The 6,773-nt window shown below is 42.7% G+C and overlaps 1 pseudogene; it reads right to left on the bottom strand.

Moving 5' to 3' along the window:
• Positions 1–2,088: 2,088 nt before the first annotated feature.
• On the bottom strand, positions 2,089–2,958 carry LOC103305475 (40S ribosomal protein S2-like; annotated as a pseudogene).
• Between the last annotated feature and the right edge of the window lie 3,815 nt (positions 2,959–6,773).

Raw genomic sequence — 6,773 nt, 5'->3', positions numbered from 1 at the left:
GAGTCTGCCATCTTCAATGCCACTTTCTTTTAAGCCCCTTGCTTTAGCCAGTGCTATGAACTACCAAGTCCCTGATCTGTGTTCAGTACTTTGGCACTGATGTTAGACTTTCTCTTTCTGGGATTGATTTTCCTTCCTTAGCTTTGTTTAATATTCTCATCTTCCTTTTACCCTTCACAACCAGTGCTCTGTTTAGATTCTTCCTTCTCTGCACTAATCAGCATTCATAAGCTTAAGGAAGTTCCAACAATACCCATTAGAATTTTGTTTATTTCCCTAGTTAAAAGTAATTTGAAAGTCACAGTATTCTCTGACTCTTATTAATACTGGTGACAGTATTTCTTGTGATTGTCTCTTTAAATTTCTCCAAATGTATATGTGTATATATATATATATATATATATATATATATATATATATATGCCAGAGTCGTAACATCTAAAACGACTGAACACCAGGCTGCATGTGTAGCAGGCAAGCAGGCTGAACTGCTGATGTCTCAGAGAGAGAGAGAGAGGCAGGGCTGATCAGCAGTGGCAGCAGCTGCTGGTGAGGCACGGAGAGAGAAGCAGGGTGATCAAACCCTGCTTCTCTCTCTGGGCCTCACCAGCTGCCAAGCCTCTCTCTCTCTCCCAGAGGTCAGCAGTTCAGCCTGCTGGACAGCAGCCTGGGGTGGCTGCTGATCAGCCCTGCCTCTATGATCAAGCCCAGAGATAGGCCCAGAGATTCTGACTGGCATAGAAACCAACCAATCAGAACCAAATCTGGGTGAATTGCGAGGAGCCAATGGCTGCCTAGGAGGCAGAGCTTTTGACACTGACTGGCATAGAAACTGACCAATCAGAACCTACTCTGGGTGAACTGTGAAGGCAGAACCTAAAGTGGGGGCTGAGGAGGGGTTTTAAGGGCAACAGCTATTTGGTGTAAGGTGTAAGAAAGTTATTCAATTTTTTAATGACTGGTTTGGCAGTATAGTGCATATGGCTGGCTATCAGTCCAGATATAGGGATTATGTGTTTTTGTCTGCCAAGAGCATCTCCTCCTGATGAAAAAGGCTTCCCCTCCATTTAAGCAATCCTATCCTATATAATCTATCTATACTAATAAAAGGGTAATATGCTAATTAGACCAGATCGACTGACCATCTTCCAGATGTCTGACTTCCTTCCAGGCAAAGCCATGGTGGTAGGGGCCAAGGCAGAAACAGTTAGGGGTGATCAGGCCAGCAGGGGAGGGCAGTTGGGGGCAAGATCAGGCCAGCAGGGGAGGGCAGTTGGGGGCACCCAGGCCATCAGGGGAGGGCAGTTGGGAATGAGATCAGGCCTTAGGGGAGGGCAGTTGGAGGTAAGATCAGGCCAGCAGAGGAGGGAAGTTAGGGGCAATCAGGCAGGAAGGCAGAGGCAGTTAGGGGCAATCAGGCAGGCAGGGGGGCAAGGTAGGAGTGATCAGGCCAGCAGGGGGGCAAGGTAGGGGTGATCAGGAAGGCAGGCAGGCAAGTGATTAGGAGCCAGTTGTCCCGGATTGTGAGAGGGATGTCCCAGATTGGAGAGGGTGCAGGAAGGTCTGAGGAACCCCCTCCATGCATGAATTTCAGGCACCAGGCCTCTAGTATTTTATATATTTTAAACAGTAATGCATATTGAATTTTATTCTGCTTTTTTGCTTGACTTTAAATCCTATCAATCATTCCATGTTTTTCATAAACTACACTACCTTTTTAAGTTTTAAAACTTTTAAAACATATGTTCATATTTATATAAGTAAAACTGATTTAGAAACCTTGCAAAGTACAAAAAAATAACATTAAAACTGGAAGAGAGTAATTTCACCTCCCAAAGGCAAACACCAATAACATTTACATTTTTCCCTTCCAGGATGTTTTTCTATATATATATTAACAGCTATGATACTGTACCTATAAGTTAGCATGCAGCTCTTTTCACTTAATTTGTTTCATAATTATTTTTCTATGTAATTTAAATTATTCATAAACATTATTTTCAATGTCTCCCTAGTATTCCACCATATGGACATTCTCCCAATTTTTTTTTAAGCAGGCTTAATTCATTTTATTTTTCTTATATAAAATTATGTGGTGGCCACAGCTGCAGCCTGGGTCCTCTGCACAGAAACTCTGCTGTGGGTCTTTACAAGATGGTCAGTGAATTCCTGATAGGGAGACTTGGTGAACACAGTCTCTTTCCAGAGATCCGGGGTGAGATAGCTGTAGGTCTTAGAGATGGCATCAAAGGTGGCCTTGGCGAAGTTGCCCAGGGTGGCAGTGCAGCCCCTGGCCGAGGTGTAGCAGTCGTCAATACCAGCCATCATTAGCAACTTCTTAGGCACAGGGGCCGAGACCATGCCCGTACCTCTGGGGGCAGGGATGAGGCGCACCAGTACAGAGCCACAGCGGCCAGTCACCTTGCAAGGAACGGTGTGGGGCTTGCCAAGCTTGTTTCCCCAGTAGCCTCGCCGCACAGGGACAATAGAGAGGTTGGCCAGGATAATGGCTCCATGGATGGCAGTGGCTACTTCCTTTGAGCACTTAACACCCAGACCAACATGTCCATTGTAGTCCCCAGTGACGACAAATCTGGGTCCTCTGGCCAGCAAGTGTTTGCTTTTGCACAGGAATGATCTTCAAGACCTCATCCTTGAGGGATGCCCCCAAGAAAAAGTCAATGATCTCAGATTCCTTGATGGGCAAAGAGAATAAATAGATTTCCTCTAGGGATTTGATCTTCATGTCCTTGACCAGGCAGCCCAGCTTGGTGACAAGGATCCACTCCTTGTCCTCGGCCTTGCCTCCACAAGCTCCGCAGCCTTGGCCCCTGCCCCAATCCTGGCCGAAACCCCGGCCCCAGATGCCACTGCCAAATCCTCCATGGAAGCCACCGCGACCTCCTATTCCCCGGGGCCTCCAGGCCCTCCGGCAGCACCGGCATCATCCGCCATTTTGTGTTTCATCAGAAAAAAAAAAGCCATTCTCCCAATGTTGATTGAATTTTCATTATTAACATATTCTACAATGAACATTTTTGTGCATAAATTTACATACATATTTAAGATTATTTTCTTAGGATAGATTTCTAGAAGGTAAGTATAAGTATAAACTCACAACATCATTATTACTAAACTAGAGGCCTGATGCATGAAATTCATGCAAGAGTAGGCCTTCCTTCCCCTGGCTGCTGGCACCGGCTTCCCTCTGGCACCTGGGACCCGGGCTTCCCTCATAGCCCCAGCTTCGTCTGGAAGTTCGTCCGGAAGGTCATCCGGAAGGACATTCAGAAGGACATCCAGTCTAATTAGCATATTACACTTTCATTATTATAGATACTAAATTTTGATTCGTTCTCAATTGCTTGGAAGAATGACTTTAAATCTCTTTTAATTGCAAAGGTGGTAGATATACATTTGCAGTATGTACATATCTGGAATTGCTTACTCTTGCCTTACATCTGATAATTTGACATACTATCAATAAATAGCCCACAGTTGTTGTTTTTAAATTTCCATACTCTATAGATATTGCTCTATTCGCTTTGTCACTTAATAATGCAGAGACTCTTAGAGCAGCCTGTTTTACTGCCTTATAGATCATGTATTTTTTTCTGTCTGAGTTTTTATTTGGTAATAACTCACAAATACATATCTTTAATTCAGAGTGCTCCTTTGAACAGTAAGGACACATGTGCAATTGTTAACTTTCCCTTTCTACTCTGACATTTCATAAGCTTCTCAATTTTAACATGGCTCAAACTTAACCAGAATCAAAAAACAGCAGTCTTGGTCTGCTTCCCGCTACACAGAGATGCACACAAACCTGACATACTTCCCACAATCCAGACACATACTTGACCATCCACCTAAAAGCATAAACAAAAACCTGGATTCTCAGGTTCTTGCTTTTACTGATATTTCACAACTATTATCTCAATAAGTGTATGAACAGTCCCTTCAAAGCATAACCTGTGTGTTTATTTCTATCCATCTCCACTGCTAACACAGAAGGAAAACCCTTGCTTCAAGCATCTTCTTAAGGACTACCTCCTCTGAGAGTCATTTGACCTCTACCATCAGATTTAGGCAGCTTTTATCATATTTTTGTCCTTTTACATCACTTTACTGTAGCAATTATAATAGTGCAGTATAATTATTTTGTCACTTTTAAATATATTTTTATTGATTTCAGAGAGGAAGGGAGAGGGAGAGAAATATAGAAATGTCAATGATGAGAGAGAATCATTGATTGGCTGCCCCCTGCACACCCCTACTAGGGATCCAACCCACAACCCAGGCATGTGCCCTTGACTGGAATCGAACCCAGGACCCTTAAGTCCACAGGCCAATGCTCTATCCACTGAGCCAAACTGGCTAGTGCTATTTAGTTGTTTCTTGACCCTCCCACTGCAATAGCTATTTGCATAACAAGTACCTGAAATCTCTCTTGGCATATAATCAATTCTTCATGAATACAGGTTAAAAGAATAAATGGATGATTCTCAAAGAAATAATGCAGGTAGAATCCAATTGGGCTGGAGTAGCCCTTATTTTCTGTCATCTGTTAATATTACATCACCTACCCCGAGCCATGTGCCTATCTTTTCCAATTTTAGCTGTAAATATAGATTTTCAATTATATTTATATGTTTAGTTATTATAAAGTTTTAAGGTTTTTGTTGGAAATAGAAGGATCATCTTTTTAGTTATTTAATATCTACTTCAGACAGACAAATGTACAAAAACATATAGACAATACTTATGAGCCCTTGGACATGAATAAGAACACTTCCGGAAAATTGTTTCTTAAGATGGTTAGAGAATGAGGTGAGATCACATAGTCCATGTATACAATCATATGGTGCATGTTAACAATGATAATGTAGGGCTAGGAAAGTGGACAGATGCTTGTATCAACAAAAGATATTTAGATAAATGGTTATCCTTGTAAAATGGATAACTTGGCCCAGCTGGCATGGCTCAGTGGTTGAGCATCAACCTATGAACCAGGAGGTCACCACTTGATTCCTGGTCAGGGTATATGCCTGGGTTGAAGGGTCCATCCCCAGTGTGGGGCATGCAGGAGGCAGCTAATCAATGATTCTCTCTCATCATTGACATTTCTATCTCTCTCTCCCTCTTCCTCTCTGAAATCAATAAAAATATATTATTTTTAAAAATGGGTAATTTGGAGCAAAATTCACTTGGAAATAGACAAATCTATGACTGGTTTGCTAAATTGAAAGGGCAGCTCTCTGCTCCAATTGCAGGGCTGCCTCAGGACTTGGCTTTGCCTCACTGAAGGCAGCCGGGCCGTGGTGTGCATTTGAAATGCCTGAGTGTTACAGAGCTCTGGCTGAAAGCAAAAGTGATTCCTTCCAAATAAGCAATGCAGTATGTACCAGAGAAACATGCTTTTATTACTTATACTTCCACAGCAATTTACTTGGTTTCCAAAGCAAGAGGGAAGCCTCATGCTTACCAAAGAAGAGATAGGAGAAATAAAGATGGCTCTGCTTTCTGGACGAAGAGTATTGATTGTTTAACAAACCAATAAGAATGAGTAAGTACTAAATGGAAATCATAACAGCACTATGATGATCTCTATGGACAAAAATCAATAGACAGGGAATGGTTTTATAAGGGATACACAGTGTTATTATTTTAATGTCTCAGGTTATAAAGCTGGGGCATTTGAGTGTGACCTGACACATTAGCTGAACTGACTGGGAAACCATGGTGGCCAACGTGACCTCAGTCATTTCTGACAGTGCCCAAGTCACCCCCTCCGCACCCCTCTCCCACATGCACGCAGAAATAAGCCCCAGCTGCATTCCCTTCGATTCCTCTATATGTTGCATTTCCGGACCTTTGTTTTCACCTTAGGGCCTGTAAGCCTCGCTGATTCTTCTGCCTGAAACAGCAATAGTTCTTTCTCATCATTTAGGTCTCTGCTCAAAAGCCACTTCCTATGAGACTGGCCAAACCACTGTATGTGAATAAACCTACACTTGATCCCATATCGAGTGTCACTGTTCAACTCATTGCCTTCTCTCCTTTACATCATGCCTATAGTTGTCTCTGTCTTAGTTTGTTTTCTGTCTCCTACCTTAGTACAACGTAAGCTCAGTTTTCTATCTTCCCCAGACTCTAGAACTGTAGCTAGAATATAATGAATGCAAAATAAACATTTGTTCAATAAATAGATGGATACCTTTTACTAATTAATTTTTCAAGTATACGTCTGTCATCTTTTCCTCCATCAGTTTGCAAATTTCTTTCTTTTTTTTTTAAATATATTTTATTGATTTTCCACAGAGAGGAAGGGAGAGGGAGAGAGCTAGAAACATCAACCAGCTGCCTCCTGCACACACCCCCACTGGGGATGTGCCTGCAACCAATGTACATGCCCTTAACCGGAATCGAACCTGGGACCCCCCCCCACCCCCCCCCCGGGTCCGCAGACCAATGTTCCATCCACTGAGCCAAACCGGTTTCAGCTGCAAATTTCTTAATGGCAGGGCTAGGGCGATGTTCCCGCCCCTTCCCTTGCCCCTTCTCCCTACACAGAAAGCTGGAGAATCTAGCTCTTCCCTGTAGATCTTCTCCATGTTTGGTTCCTTGAACACATATTCATTCTTTGCAGAGGGAGAGACTTGCTACTTAGAAGTGTTTGTTGTTTATGTGTTTGTTTGCTTGGCCATATCTCTGTGGGTGTAAGGTAGATGTTTTGTTATGAATTTGTTCCTCTTACCTACCTGCTGTTCCAG

This window comes from Eptesicus fuscus, chromosome 16, assembly GCF_027574615.1.
Source record: "Eptesicus fuscus isolate TK198812 chromosome 16, DD_ASM_mEF_20220401, whole genome shotgun sequence".
NCBI lineage: Eukaryota > Metazoa > Chordata > Mammalia > Chiroptera > Vespertilionidae > Eptesicus > Eptesicus fuscus.
This window is presented reverse-complemented; position numbering and strand designations above follow the sequence as displayed.